This window comes from Vidua macroura, chromosome Z (genome assembly GCF_024509145.1).
Source record: "Vidua macroura isolate BioBank_ID:100142 chromosome Z, ASM2450914v1, whole genome shotgun sequence".
NCBI lineage: Eukaryota > Metazoa > Chordata > Aves > Passeriformes > Viduidae > Vidua > Vidua macroura.
The window spans coordinates 23918048-23934591 of record NC_071611.1 but is presented as its reverse complement, the minus strand read 5'-3'; the positions used below and the strand labels follow the sequence as shown (position 1 = coordinate 23934591).

At 38.9% G+C, this 16544-nt stretch overlaps 1 long non-coding RNA gene across 1 annotated transcript; it reads right to left on the bottom strand.

Annotated features, from left to right (window-relative positions):
• Positions 1–11919: 11919 nt before the first annotated feature.
• On the bottom strand, positions 11920–15843 carry LOC128821882 (uncharacterized). The gene is made up of 3 exons (XR_008441264.1): positions 15649–15843; positions 15115–15202; positions 11920–12807 (listed from the first exon to the last, which is right to left on the bottom strand). It is a non-coding gene; the product is annotated as an uncharacterized LOC128821882 (long non-coding RNA).
• Between the last annotated feature and the right edge of the window lie 701 nt (positions 15844–16544).

The window sequence follows — 16544 nt, the reverse complement described above, 5'->3', positions numbered from 1 at the left end:
GAAAAAGTCTCCCTGAAAGAGTTCTTTAGAATTTAAGCAGATTAAGTTTACCCCAATTATTGTTGAAATTTACTTATAATATAAAGTTCTGCAAGCAGTCAACATCTGATAACAGTCATTTCTCCTAGATGAGAATGAGGTAGCACATTATGCTTCGTATATTGTTAATGCACAACCAATGGCATGGTTTCAATGATAAAGTGCAAAGATCAGGGAAAGAGTAGAGTAAACACCATTTTGAAAGAGAAACTGAATAATTGCTGCATGTGATATTCTTACAATTTTTCTGGCATAAAATGAAGGTAAAACAGCTCTATGAGTCCTCTATGCCTCTTCTTCATGTTAATTTCTGCCACCTACCAAGACAGCCTGCAGAGCAAATACATCCATAAAGTGCAGTACCTTATTTTTACCACTCTCTACCTTCTGGTTCTAGACAATTTAAAGCTTCCAAAGCCATCTCCAGACCAGCAAAAAGCCACCTTTTTTCTCAAGTAAACAATGCACATAGTAAAACCCTCTGCAATATTTCCTTTGTATACGAAGTAATGTATACAAAACACTTGAATGCCAATACAAATAAAAGCTATTGCAAGACAGCAAAATATTCAGGTTAATAAAAAGAGTCTAATAAACCCATTTCTAACAAACATTAGGACTTTAACTTGGAAGAAGATGACCTGAAGAAATTCCATACACATTCAAAACGATTTGTTACAGAGAAGTGCTAACTGCATTAATGTAGAGTCTGTGATTCCTCACATTCTTGTGCTTAGCATATAATATTGGCATTCTATTAATGAAAGTAACTTTACATTTTAGACCTCTGTGATGAAATGTTAACATGTTTCCAAATCCATTTCATTGTAAGGGTTGCATAACATAAAGTAGTAGTTTTCTTGAAAAGTGCTAATGCTGCAGGCAAAAGGTCTTTTCTGCAAAGGCAATTGTGAGCTTAAAAACCATACACCTACATTCAAGATATGGAGGAGTAAAGCAGAAAAATGAAACCAGCCATGCAGACAACTCGAGAGTCAGCCACACAGGAGACTAGTCCTAAGTGCTGTGAAGCCCTGGGTGCACAAGGATGTAGGATTCTGACCCCACCTCTGTTGCATGTGCTCTCTACTTAGCCCATGGCAGGGACTGTTTAGCTGGGTGTGGGTCACCTGGGAAGAATTTTACAGGCAGGCTGATTGATGTAGGTGGATTTCTTACCTGGGTTACAGGCAGTGCTTTAATTGCTCATAAGGGGCATGCCAGCACCAGCTTTAGCAGAGTACACCAGCAAGAGCTAAAGAACAAGCCAAACTTTTAACTTGATCATCCTCATATTTTCTGACCCCATCCTCAGTGTCTGTGGAGGAGAACCAGACACAGTTTTTCTTAGCACAGCACTCGCTGGTGTACTGAAAGACATCCAAAAATTTGAGAGGATTACAAGGAGATCAGAACAGTCTCAAAGGTCTATTTTGCCAAGACTGCAAAGACTTTCTTTACTCCCAGACTACAGGAAACCTTTTGGTTTTTTCTATATATTTTCTTTTAATAAAGGCACTTACTGTACTTTAGATGATTAAGTAACAAAATCAAAGCCACACTGTTAGTGTAGGAGTTACGATCTTTCATATTGAAAGAATAAACAAAAATACAATTCTTGTCAAATCTGGCAAGACTTTGCCGAAATGTAATTCTTCTGCAGCAGCAATGATGTCTTGCTCTGAAATATAGATTTCTGTCAGACTAATGGTGGAAATTAAATGTAGGATCTGATTTCTGTATCTATGCCCTTTCTCCTGCAACTAGAGCTTGGATGTTGCTGTGTGGCTTTCTGGAAATGACTGAATTTTTTTGAAAAGGAAGTAGACCAGCCTAGTTCCCATGAGTGGTCAAAAATGTCCACCCATGCCAGCTGCACTCAGACATTGAATTGCTAATGACCTAAGGAGCAGTGGCTCTATGGTGAGAGCCTCGTTTTAGTGGCAAAAGGTCATCATCCTATGGATTATCAGGCAGGACTGCAGCAGTCCTTTTTGTTCTTTTGGGGGAGAAAGCTTGAAATTTGGTGATTTACAGACTTACAACATCAGTTCAATAGGAGACATTTTACGGAGACTTTCATGTCCATTAACCTGAAATATATTTGATTCTTACCTTAGAAACATATTGCTGACTATCAAGTGAGAGCAAAAGCTGTGAGAGTATTCTGTTGATACTGAAGACAGATACTCATGTACTAATGAAGACTGATACTGTTGAGACTCATGAAGACTCATGAGCTGACCCGACTCCTGTGCATTTGCAGCTGAACAGGCACACGGGAGCAGCAATCTTTGATCAAATAAAAATATCCACCTATCATAGCATCTGATAATGGCCAAAAACAGATTCTGGGAAAGGAATGAATTGTAAGAACAAATATGTTGTGATACATCCCATACATCCCCTAAAAAATTATTTAATCTCCCATGAATTGAGGAGGTAATTAAGGTAATTTCTGAATCAAAGGTAAATACAAAATACCTTTGTATTTTACATACTTTGGTGGATTTCTCATGCTCATTTGTCCACCTCTTTCTCAAACATGTTTAAATTTTTAGCAGCCATATTGTGCCATAACAACTTGTTTCACAGAATATTCCATTCCCAGCCTGCATTGAAATCAACTTTTCCTTCTTTTTGTATGAAAAGTCCCATGTTATTTTAATTTGTTACCATATCTCTTGTATGTAGACCAATATTATTTCCTAACTGTTAGGAAGTTTCAAATTAAAAGTGCTTTACACTGAAGAACAATCACCTCTAACTGTGTGAAGCTGACTTTAGGATATGTTTAGATTTTTTTAGAGGTATCAAATTAATAGTTTTCTGAGCTGTTATAACTGAATAATAATCTCTACATAACAGCAACAAAGAAGAAAGGGTAACAAAAGGAGCATGTGCCATGTCCTAAATACTGAAGCTGAAGACTTGAAAAATAATACATCAACAGAACCCCAGTTCTGCAGAAATAAAACTATTACTTTCTTTTTGCCCTGTTCCAGAGGATGGCATCCTGTGAAATTAATGGAGACCAAGATGAAGACACATAGAAGATAGTAACATTACTGTACATAACAGAGCAGCACCCTTTGAAGTTCAGTATTCCATTAAATTGAGAAGGTATCTTCCTTCCATTAAATTGAGTATTCCATTAAATTGAGAAGGTTTTATGAGGAGGGTAACTTTACGAGCAAAATAACATAGCGCACTAGTAACTATGAGAGGAAAATTCTAAGATGAGACTGCACTCAAGGACTAGAAGGGAAATCCCTCTGGCACATCACAGTTACCATTATCTTGTTCTCATTTTCCCTAGATGTCTTTCTACCATCACCAGAAAACAACTACTTCTGTGAAGTTGTTTTGCAGATCAGAACATCTGTGATGAAATCATGAAAACATGTGCGACTCAGGAAAGCAAGATTCTTGTAGAAACCACTGGAAATATGCCAGAGGGAGAAGCAGAAAGTGCTAGTTAAAGAAGAACACAAGTGATTCTTAAACACTTAGATATTCCCCATACTTTGTAAGCATCAGTGTGGCAAAAGGATTCCCCCAATGGGACAGGTACTAGAAGAAGACCCTCTGGAAGATAGTGCTAATTAGCAAGTACATACATGCTACACTGATCAGCTAGGACAGATTGCTTTAAATTTCAGCATTGCTGTCACAGAATGAATACCAAGATTATGCATTTAAAAGTGCAAAAACTGAACAGCAAGATCGTGGATCAAAAATTTTCTTCCTTTCTTGTTGCCTGTGATTTACCAGCAAACATACTCTCCGGACTTCCTAAACGCAGGTTTTGCTTAAGCAGAAATTTCTCTTCCACAATTTCAACATGCAGTGAAGCTCTGAAATAGTTAAATAGGCCAAGTGACACATGGGTATTTGCCTCTGTTTTGAAGTTTAAAGGAAGGAAAAAACCTCCAGCACTTGCAAATCCCATGCAAGTTCCTGCAGGCAGAGCATAAGAGTGAAAAAGCCCTGCCATGTCTGTGTTTATTATGACAAATACCTTTTAAGCTCCCAGTCTGCATTGCAAATGTTGGTTATTTTTAACAATATACAACAAAGAGGGAAAAATGAAGGGTGTGTCTCAGCCTCTACCCTTCTGCTGTTATCTGAAGATCGACTTTGAGAGAATTACTGTTCTGCATTACCTGTTAGCTCCCTACTGTCAATATCAAACTAGAAAACTGAAAAGAAAGACAGGACAGAAGACTAACCCTGTGTTCTTTGCATCTGTAAATGCATCCCCAGCAATGTCAGCACACGGATGAGACAAGTCAACTCTCAACAGACCAATCCATTCATAGAGAAAGAATAACAAGCAGGCTAACCTAAGCTTTAATTAAGTGATCCTATCTGTTGAATTTCCTTGCCTCAAAAGTATAAACAGGAGAGGAAACTCAAGTGTTTCAAGGAAGACTCAAAAATTCTCAACTTTTCTCTGAGTCATCTTGCATCAGCCTTGGGTAAAACAAGCCATAGTTAAAAGAATCAGGTGGCCTAAATGGACACTCTGTAAATCTTTGCATAGCGGAAAGGTTATATACTGGGATGGTTTAGGTGGAAATTTGCACAAAAACAATTATTGTGTAAAATTATTTGCTTTACATTGTATGTTGTGCTGTATTATTTCTATAGAATCTGTGTGCATGGATCAGATACTTTTCCCCATCCCATTGTAAAATAACAGAATAACTGTTGCTTGAATATGAATACAGTTCTGCACTGATGCTATACCATTGATTGCTCCAGTTAACTTCAGAAGGTTCACTTTAAGGCAACTCATAAGGCAAGGAGACCAACAGGACTTACCTGCGCTTCCTGATACTGATACATGCGCTGATACCTGCGCTTCCTGATACATACTGACGATGTTTTATATTGGTCACTGGTTACCAAAGAAGATTTGCAAAACTGTTGGTTTTAACTATTAAAGTGTCTGTATTTAGTATAACTAGTCAAGGAATTAAGAAATTTTTCTTTCCACTTAGCCAAAGACAGATCAGGGTATGCTTTAGAAATTGAACAGCTGCCTTATTTTACTGCTAAGCATTGGCATCACTGCTTTGGAAGCAGGTATGGTTTGGAGCTAGTTTATTTGCTGTACTAAGCCAAAAAAAAAAAAAAAAAAAGGCTATTATAAGACAAAACTTTAAATGTGAAGTGAGCTGAATTTCTAAATGCTCAGACAGACACAGACATAGAGCAAGGCATGACCAGCAAGTACAGTGTAGCAGTAAGAGGCCACAACTCTTGAAGGAAGCCGAGCTTTTGCCTTTTTTAACACCTTCACAAAAGCATTTTCTGAAAGTGGAGTGTCTTTAAGTGGTATGAGTTCTTGTACTAATGTAGTTTACAAAGGTAAAACTACTTGATCCATAAAATGATTAATATGACTACTCTATATGAGCCTGAGAATGCTTGAGTGGCTGCCTAGACCAGTAAATCAAGTGCTTGACTATAATGAAAATACTATGTAAAGTCTCACTGACTTCACAAAAGCTCACACTTTATCAGCAGATTTTTGGGTTAAATATTTTGCCAGGTCAAAAGGCAAAGAGTGATAGCAACTTTTGGGAAACCTTGAGGAACAGCCCATGCCTTCTAGTGATGTATGAGTGCCCCTAACAAGCAAACCTTTGTGAAAAAAAATCTAGGTTATTTTTTTACTGGACATGCTTATGTGTCTCAGCCTTAAAAATTTACAAGAATATCAATGAACATAAGTACCTAAGAACTATTACAAGAATTTATGGCAGAGTGGAGCACTGAAAAGCTGCTTTCTCAATCAGTAAATAAGAGGACACCATGACAATCCTCTCACTGGTGAAGTTCCTTCTAAGTATATTTACTTACACATACACTTACAGAAGTAAGCTACTGAATAAAAGGCTTGTTGATTAATCACATTTACTCTTGGATTTTTCTATTGTCATATTTTCACTGTTAAAACCCATTTAAAAGGATATTGTAGACATGGTAAGCAGGTGGGACTCTCTAAATGCACACGGTCACATTTTAGAAATAAGGCCAGAGTTTTTATTTTGTCAAAGAAACACTGTTTTATTAATGTTAGCTGATGGTATGAAACTAATTAATTTTTTTTCTGTGACAACAGTTTCAACTGATACAGTGGAGCTCCAGTCTTCAAAAATGTAGAAAGCTACTTCTGTATGTAATAACACTGCAGCAGGGGCTCTTGGGTGAGAGACTGGTATAAGTCTTTGCTGCCTTTTGGGAGAATACTTCAACTCTTCTTTACCACATCTTCCTGAATTTATAATCTGCAACACTACTAAATCCTCCAGAACAAGACAAAAATGAGGTTTATTGTAAGCCATGTGGACCCTTGGGAAAGACGATTGTGCATGTTGACTGTTTTTGCTAAGCCCCAAGAGAAGAACAATGAAACAGAAATCTTGTAAAGGATTTATGATGCCTGGGATTAAGGAAATGTGTGAACGCTCTTGCTTAACTAGTCTGAGATAAGAGAAACATGTGGAACACTTCAGTGCAACATAACTAATGTTTCAGTGCAGGTGCTAAATAAAACAAATACTTATATCAAAGCCCTTGTCCAGACATCAAATAAACAAACAGATTGAAGTATAGTTCAGAAGTGAATTTAGGAAACTATTCCAGTGACTATAAACATAATGGAATTTCCGAGGCTGTTGTGAGAGTATAAGCTGCATTCCCCTGCACAACTGTACCTGAATTAATTTGCTTCACAGGAGCTTTTGGGATGTAGTTTTCACAAAAGTAAATGACTGGAGTTACCCATCACAGCTAATAAGAAGGTGGTTAACCTATTAATCTCTTCACTCTGAAGTTGTTATGCTTAGATTCTTACTACATTTTAGTCTTTTTGGAAGAACTCGCGAAGGTTATTTTGAGTTTATGTCCTGTCTCCTTGTTCTTAAAATTATTATGGTAACACTCCATGGAGGAGTATTTTTTGACTAGGAAGGCACCAACAGACCATTTGGCTTGATATCAGGAATGACAAGAGCCACAGAACATTTTCCTGTGCCTCTTGCACAATCTCAATTTAGAAGTAATATTTTTGGACCATACACAAGACTGCCCTTTTAATCACAGAGATCTAGAGATTTGACAGTATGATGCTAACATGGAGATACCTGTGGCACTTGTAAATCTATTAACCAGAGATAAAAGCAGCAACTTCTTTCTCACCTTCAGCTCTGCAAACAGACAGAACATGAGTTATCAGATTACTTTTTTTTTTTCTTCTGCTGCTGCTGAACTATTATAAATTTTGCCACTGCTGTATCAATCAGTCTCTATTCATTCTAAAAATTACTTATTTCTGATTTTGTATCCTTGGTTTTGAGTCAAAAGATACATCTCTTTGCTGAAGGTAAAAAGAAGTATAAATCTACAGGGTAAGTCCTCTGAGGAACAACGGAGGGAGCAAGCAGTTTGATCTGGAGAAAAAGAGGCTCAAGGGTGACTTTATGACTCTCTACTACTGCCTGAAAGAGGTTGTAGCCAGGTGGGGGTCAGGCTCTTCTCCCAGTAGCAGGAGACAGGATGAGAGGACACAGTCTCAACCTGTGCCAGGGGACGTTCAGGCTGAACATAGGGAGGAATTTCTAGGAAGGGTTGATTAAACACTGAAATGGGCTGCCAAGGCAGCAGGTGGAGACACTGTCCCTGGAGGTGTTTAACAAAAGACAGGATGTAGCACTCCATGGCTTGGTCTAGTTTATGTGGCAGTGCTCAAAGACTGGGTTCGATGATCTCAGAGGTCTCCTCCAAGCTAATTGGTTCCGGGATTGTGGGATTCTGGGATTATCTGTATGACACAGATAAATCAGTGCCTGCAGTTAGGTCACAGGTGCTGGATATGTCACTGTTCCTGAATGTGATTAAATGTAAAAGACAGCTGACTCATCTGTCACAGTAACTCACAAGCATAAACTTGCGAACAAAAGCAAAGGACTTTCAACAGCCTGAGATGATGCAGGTTCCTGCACCTCCACATTAGGTCCTTCCTAGCTGCCAATTCACTCTAAGCCTTCTCTTTCCCATACACAAAAGCTGTACTGCACCACTACTAAATGATGGAGATATGAACTTTCACAAGTCTGAAATAAATTATGTGGTAGAGCTGATAAAAAGTGTTCCTGATATGTTTTTATTAGGCAACAGAATCAGTGCTAGTTTTGGAAGTTATTGTTTCTAAACTACTGGAGAAAATGTTGCTTTTCATAGGATCCTTGCCACTGTTGGTGTCTACTAAAGTCCTGTGCATTATGCAATATATAAACCTATATATATATATATATATGCCTTTTCAGAGTACATAAATTTACACACAGTTAATTATGAACTTTTACTTCTAAGCTATGTTGAAAAATACCTTTTTGAATGAGGAGATATATGAAACAATGTAAGAGGTACCATCTGTTCTGGTTCTGTCCTGAAAAACAGTCATGTCATTCCTGATCAAAATGCTTCTCATAAACCTTTCCAACATCTGACTGTAGTAGCTGCTATTGAACACAAGTGGTCCACAGAACCATGAATATCCTGGTTAGTAAAAGCAACAAGATGTCACAGAAGCACTAAACTGACATTCTACAAAAGCACCTGCAGTGAGGCATATACCTGAGAAAGAAACAGCTGAAGTTCCTTCACATTCCTTGAAGAAAGACAACATATTATTATCTTGTGACAGAAAGAAATTATAGCAGCCTCCTCTTTTCTGTCTATATAGTGATTTTACAGCATTGAAGGAACTAGATAGTATTTGATTTTTTAATACCGTGGGAGCCCATCCCTTTGAAAGCTAATCACCTAGTTTTATTTAGTGAGTAAAGAACAATGGTTTTCTGGGCAAAACTGACAAGTTTTGTTTCTGGCTGTTCATTTGATACTCCCCACTTTTAAACTGAAAAGTGATATATGATTTCAACTTTCTAACCATGGCTCCCATGATAACGATGTGATGTGTCTGACATGGTGTCTGATGTATTAGCATTTTGGGATTTATTTTGTAAGGCAGTACCCCAAATTAAAAAATACCTTGTCATCCTTGAATCTTTAGAGGTGACTGATTTTATGCATTAGGCAGTTTTACTTGCCTTCTTCATGTACTGATTAGATGTTATTACCAAAAAAAAAAAAAAAAAAAAAAAAAAAAAAAAAAAAAAAAAAATCAGAAAAGCTGTGTTCCAAGTAGATTCTGAGAAACCTTCCAAAAAAATGAAGTCTCAGATTGGGATGGATACAGTGTGTTCTGACTGTGGCTGGGAGGCCTGGAGAAAGATCTGTTTGCTGTGCTAGACTCAGAGATTCAGAGCTGCTTCCCCCTAGTAATGAAATATCTATTGCTTCAAAGCCTGTTATTACAGGTAATTCCTCGCTGCACTATGGTACCACAGAGAAATGCCAGACAAAGATCTGTGCTCTGGACAGACATTGTCTGATCTCCCTATTGCCTTGCATACGGTGTCATTTTCAGAAAGCCTTTTAACCTGTTTTTGTAATGGCAAATGTTTAAAACATCAGATTTTGCTGGTTTATGTCCTTTCTGTGTACTGGAGTTTCATATGTTGCAGTTGCAAAGGGCTGGAGGGGGGAGGAGTATGTCTTTCTGCTCCCCCTAAAGCAGATCCTGTTAATTAAGTGTGAAGGCTGCTTTCAGCCTGGAGTCCCCTCTTTCTGGTCTCCTGTTTCCTCTCCCCTGTGTCCCTGTCTTTTCTCCCTCACATTCTTTTGAATTCCTGCTACTCTCACCTGTCCTTCATGGGCAGGCAGCCTATTTCCCAAAGTCCTTTGGATCCAGAGGGTTAATGTACATCTCTTTTGTTCCTGCTGCCAAACAGGGGCTGGCTTTATGTACACACATATTTTTGAAACTGTAAAACTGTAATTTTATAATTTTTGTATAAATATATATATGTATAAATATACATATCAATAAAAATAACAATAAAAAGTATACAGCAGAGCTTAGTTAAAGGGCTAGTCCAAAAGTGATGAGAAGTGGGGAGAGAAAATAATATCATTTCAATGAGTCACCTATTCTGCAGGCTCTCCTACTACTCATTTCCACTCATCTTGCACAACACAGTCTTTGAAATGAAGACTCTTCTACTGTTCTCTTCCCAACCAAGGACATGGATTAAACTATCTTCAGCCACAAAACTTCAAAGGCAGAATCAACAGAATAAGTCTCAGTTGACATATTGATGGCAGTAAGTCTACTGAACAAATGACTGATATTGTTTGGAAGAAGGCACACAGACAGTGATCTTAGGAGGTAATGAAGAAATATGCCATAAAGAAATGAAGTACAGAGGGACTTCCTTTAGACTACTTGAGTCAGTATTGAGAATGAAGTCTGAAATTACAACAGGAGTTGTACTACAAAACAGTAAGTGCACTGCCACTCAGGTACCTCTAACCAGTACTTCCTCCCTCCCTAAACTCAGACATGCCAAATGTACTTGTAACACATGTATATTATGGATCTGTTTCTAGCAGTGCCTTCAACAGTGTCAAGCAACTAAGGAACTCTTTTGAAACCTGTTCCACCCCAAAACTGAAAACTGTCACAAGAAAGCCTTGAAGTGAAGCTTCTTGTAGCCAGCAAGGCTTGCACTAGCTAGTACAAGAAATGGGTGCTGTCAAGTTCCACCATCACTTCTAGAACAAAATGTGTGCTCAGGTGGCCATGGTTTTACCCATCAGAGCTGACACGCCCTTGGCTTTGGCCTCTGGATCTGCCACCTACTTCTGGAGGTTGAAAATTTATGTGAAGGGCTTGGCATGTCTAGAGCAATAAAGTTGTCTTATATTGTTTCTCCAATTTTGGAAGATTATATTCTCCCTGCAGTGAAGGGGTCTTATTTAGGGAAAATATCACCTTTAGGCCACAGTAAACTAAAAACCAAATGACTCTGCCTTCCCTTCTCATTCTCATAGCATCTTTATGAAACAAATTGTATTTGTTTGATTTTCCATGACTATTTTCCTAGTTCTACAATAACCCTCTAAATTAGAAGCAATAACCTTCTAAATTAGAAATTGAGTGAGCTGATGAAGCAGCTTTGCATCTGGCAGTTTTATTTGGGCTCATTTTTTTTCCCATAAAGCACACATGGTGATCGTACTGAAGACTTAGTTTTTTGTCTTGATCTTTTTATAAACCTGTCTGACGCATTTCCTGAGGAAGTATTTATGTCAAAAGAGATTTAAACTGTTTCTCTTCTCAAATGCTTTAAGGAGATTTCCTTTATTAAACGCTGTGCTTTAATGAAAGATAAATTGTAATCCCAAATAACTGCAAGAGTGAAAGTGACCCTGACAAAGCACGTTCTTAAGTACTTGTTTGAATTGGAGCCAAATAATCAATAGTTGCTGTCAGTAATCTCTCAAAAATGAATCATTCTGTTACCAGATCATTTATGTTAATTAGTTTGCATTGGAAGTTTCATGGTAGGACCTACATTATGACAGTACAACATATCATGGTAATGGCTGTTTGTGCTTACCTGTGTGAAGATAAAAAAGAAACAAGATGTATAAGAATGTTCATCCTCAGGTTTCAATAATTGATAAAAGTAGAAAAAAAGAGAGGAGAAAACAGCACTAAAAGAAAACACTAAAAATCTAATCCCAGTATTTTTTTTTTTTTTTTGGCCAGAATCAGCTGAAGGATACATTATCCACTCAGAGGAATAGGTACAGTTGCTTAAAATCTTTTTAAGACCAAAATAAATGAATCTGAATTTGATGTGATACCTTTGCTCTTTATTACCTGTAGTCTATGCATATAATTTTTCAAAAGCAATTTCAACTGAGTTTTGTGATATAATTAATGACATTCTGTTGTGTATCTTTTGTATGATCTATCAAGTGCTTGCCAAAGACCAAGAACAGTTCAGTAAGGAAGTTTATTAGTTTTGGTTTCTGACAAAGGAAAGTTGTCATCCTTTCCTGGTCAAACATAACCCTAAAAATGTAAATGAGCACTGACAAATGATACCGGTGTCTTTTCCACACAAAGCCCATCAAGAATGAATGTGAACTTCTCAGGCCAGCTATGAGTGTTCTTTGAGCCCACATGTCTCCAGAAGGACTCCAAATTCCTTTCCAAAAACAGTATTGGACTGATGAGCTTCCTTGATGGAGTCTGAGATTTCTCTGATCTTTCTCCATGGGGTCTATATGCAGTCTTACTAATTTAGTTCCTTTAGTAGGTTAAAGCAACTGTATTGCGTGATTTTTTTTCATGCATTAAGGATTTTCTAAGACAAATCTAGAAATAATTGTATCAGGTACATTCATTTAAAGTATATTTCTCCTGATTTGGAACAGAATTCATGTGAGTAATTTCTTAGCATACTATGTCATAAGGAATTTCTCAGGATAATACAATTATAGATTTGTATCAACAATACAAATACAAGTTCATCACAATCTATGCAGATTTTCTTTCTTCTGGCTTATGAAGGCAGAAGAAGGAAATCCTTTTCTATTAGCTTTACATATGGCAATTGCTACCAAGTGGAGAAAAGTGGACAGACAACTCTGAGTGACTGCAATTACACAAGTAGTTTCAGTAGAGGATGTGAGCCATAAACTACTGCTGCATTCAGATGCTGGTGTTCCAAAGTACCTCCAAGCTCTGTGGGAATGTGTGATAGGCGTGTGTGCAGCTCAAGAAGCTGGTACAAAATGCGTTCCCTCCTCAGGTTGCTTTGCTTCCTTTTTTTATAGCTGGAGGTAAAAAAAGGGAAAAAAGTGGGATTTAAGATACAGGATGTACATTGTGGCACTTCAAGTTTGAGCCACATAATCTATAATGAAAACAGAGCAAAAGCCTTCAACTACAGTGACACAGACAGACACCAAAAATAGAAAAAAGGGCTCAGCACTGCCAGAGACATGGTCTGAAATTGTGCCAAAGATTTCAGGCTGGCAAATTAGCAAAGGAGCCAGATAAATCAGAATGGGTGTAACAGGCCTCATCTATTTCAGCACAGCTTAGCCTCTACTATGTCATTGTCATTAATACGCAAAATATACTTAGTTGCGGGAATAAGACTGTCTCACTAATAAAGCAGAACCATTGAGAGGAAAACAAAAGAATGAAAGAAGAAGGGTAGCCCTAAGTGTGTAACAGTGATACAACTGAATTATTCAAAGGAAGGGGAAAACATTTTATATACTGAAAGAAGAAAAAGTTTGGTCTTATTTTATAAAATAATTTAGTTTCCTGGCTTTGATTTACATTTACTTGTAACAGCTGCTTACAGGTCAGGTAACATTAGCATTCAAAAGCCAGCCCTAATTAAATAAATACTGCAGTTAATTGGTGTTAATTCTATTTCATGCTTTTGGGCTCAAAAGCATAGAGAATTATTTAAGATGGAAATGCCTTGAAAACACACTCTATAATATGCACAATTACCCACAATCTGACATTAAAGCAAAACCCTGAAATATATTTCATCTCACAAAAAATGTACAGAATGTACAGTATATAAAACTCCATCAAAGACAAGTCTAGTCCTTTCTTGTGCAGAAAGTCTGGGCACAGCTGAAACATTTTATCTCAGCATTGTGGGAAATGTGTCATACAGAGAGCCCTTGTGCGGGATCTGTGAACATCTGCTGGTTTCTCAGTACAGGGCAGGATCTAGCTGGATCTGCCCAAGGCAATGTGCCAGGCTAAGTGTGAATTTTCACATGTACCTCCTCTTCTTCATCTCCACAAAACGGAGAGAAAGCAACCAATGCACAAGCTGGAACAAGGTACTCTCAGAGAAATAGGTGTGAAAGCTTTTGAGACACTTAGAAAATAAGGTAATCAAAACTCTCAAGTAATTGAGGGCATGTGTCCATTGCACTTTAGAGCATGGCACCAGCAGCAACAGTGAAATACAGGCCAAGTCTAGAAGCTGGAAGCCCAGGACACCTGAGTCAAGCAGCTCTGTGGCCACTACAGTGCAGTGCTCTTGCCACCTCTTATAGCAGTAGGTTTGGGCTTTGATCTTTGTGTTTAAAATCCTCCATTTGGCTTTGAAGAAGCAAGTCTAATCTGAACTGAACTCTCTGTGATCATAAAGGGGTTATTTCAGTAGAGAAGGACATTAATGGAGTTTAAGATTACTTTGTTAACAGTTTCACAGTAGAGATGGACAGAAATCATTATAATGTGCAATACGATATATGTAATGAATAATGCTGTCTTCCAAAATCAGGCCTGTTGTGTTAAGAAGACTACTGGTCACTAGCAAGATAAACAGCTTTGATGGATATTAATCTAGAGAAAACCTTCAAACCCTGGTAGAAAATACTGCATATGTGTAATATTTTGGAGCTTTGTTTTCCAGTTGAGAGATTAAAGAAATTTACATTGACTTCAGCTGCATTTTTGCAGCTGGAAGTGGGAACTGAGGATCCATCTAACTCTGACAGAGAGAATAACAAAAGTGTCCCACTAAAAGGTGTGGTCTTTCAAGCATTTTTTTTCATGCCACACTGCCAGAGTTAAACTAATGGTTTTACACAACAGAAAAGCCATTGCAAATGCAGCAAACTCAGATCCTTTTTGTTATTCTTGGCATTCAGCAGTGATTACACTCCCAAAGTGAGGCCACTTATTTTTATCCAGAGCTCAACAATATTTTAAAAAATCCTTTCGTGACTGTCTTGCAAGATAGACTGTATGGAGTTCAGTTTTGATCTAACACCAAGCTTGTACTTATGGAAACACAGAGACATTAGCAAAATTAAGCCCGCTTTACACCTACAGAGATGAAATAAGAATTAGTGTCTCAATCTCCTTCACTAATTGACTGGGAAGATGATAGGATAATTCCTGTGTAGAAGAGGATATTTGCTCACAGGACGTCCCTTTGCCCCTTTCTGTCTCAGTGAATTTAAACTTATGATCTGCAAGCTTTGGAAGGAATCCATGGACTTTTTTTCAGAGATTTCAGGGGTGAAGAAGCAAGTCTATTTCCGGTGGACTTGTATGTGCTGACACAAGTTAATTGGCAAATATTAAAATGGACTTACAAAGGTGTGTTCTATACCCATCCTTGTAGCTGTCCTGCAGCTTAGTGGACTCGGTGAGAAGAACAGACTGACGGCCAGTTTTCTTACCCTAGACGAGAGCAGCAGAGGCGCTGTTAGGACACCCGTGCTGACGGCACGACGGACCTTTCCGCAGACATCGCGGCCAGCAGCGCGGGCGACCTCCCGCCGGCCGCGGGGCGGGAGCGCCGCGGGGCGCAGCGACATCTTGTGGCCGCGCCGGGGAGCGCGCCGGGGAGCGCGCCGGGGAGCGCGCCGGGGAGCGCGCCGGGGAGCGCGCCGGGGAGCGCGCCGGGGAGCGCGCCGGGGAGCGCGCCGGGGAGCGCGCCGGGGAGCGCGGGTCCCGCCCTCTGCCTCCGCGCCCTCTCCGGCACCGCGTCACGCTGCCGGCAGCAGCTGCTCCTGACGGATGGCTCAGCAAGCACGTCCCGCATCATCAGGCGACGAGAAGCTGCGCTGCACTCACATTTGGGAGTTTGCAAGTTAAGCTGTTTCTGCAAAAGCTTGCTGTTGTACCTGGGAGGATCTCAGGATCAGTGTTCCGTATTTGCAGTGACTACAAAAGCCAGGACCAGAATAGCAGGTGTTGAGCAGAAAGTTTTTCGAACGATCTTCTGGGTGCAATCAGTTCTGGTAATTGGAGGATTATTTGTTTATTAAGGAAAACTTGCATGAGAAAATACATGCTTTCACCTTCACAAACACTCTCCTTTCTGAATCCCCATTTCCCCCTTGTTTATATGAAACAGATCCATTTATGACAGCTCAGCCAGAAAAGAGCATATTAACTTCAAGAGAAAAAGAATAGGCCCAAACATGCACCCCATAGGTGAATTTGGCATTTTCTGAAGCTCTGTAAGTTTTATGTTCACTTTTCTATCCTTCAGTATCATGCAAACTGGAAGAATTTGACAGGGCTAAAAAATTTCTTCGATACTTCCACAAAGTTCACATGATGTTGGCTAGAATGCCCCACCAAACCTCTGTGATTTAATACTTTTGATTTGCATTTTCAAACAATGGCAAGCTTATTAGTTTTGCTTGGTGTACTTTACTTTGCAGTTTGTTATATAAATATGGACTCCCATCTGCAGGAACAGAGCTCACATCAACTTTTGAACCTGGGTCCAAGTCTAATTGATACCTTTGGCATGGTTACAAAGCAACTAAAAGCAATGAGTCAATTTTTAGAAAAAATTGGAAGTCAGGTTTATGAATTTCTTCCCCCCCCCCCCCCCCCCCCCCACTAAATAGACTGGGAAAGAAATCTTCAAGACTTGTAGGGTAATTGGCCAATGACACAGAGCGGAACTCTGACGGAGCTCAGAAGTTAACCTTATTCTCCTGAAATCAGTTGCATCAGATTGCCCTTGGAGATAATTAAATGTGATTGTATAAGCTGCAGTTTTCAA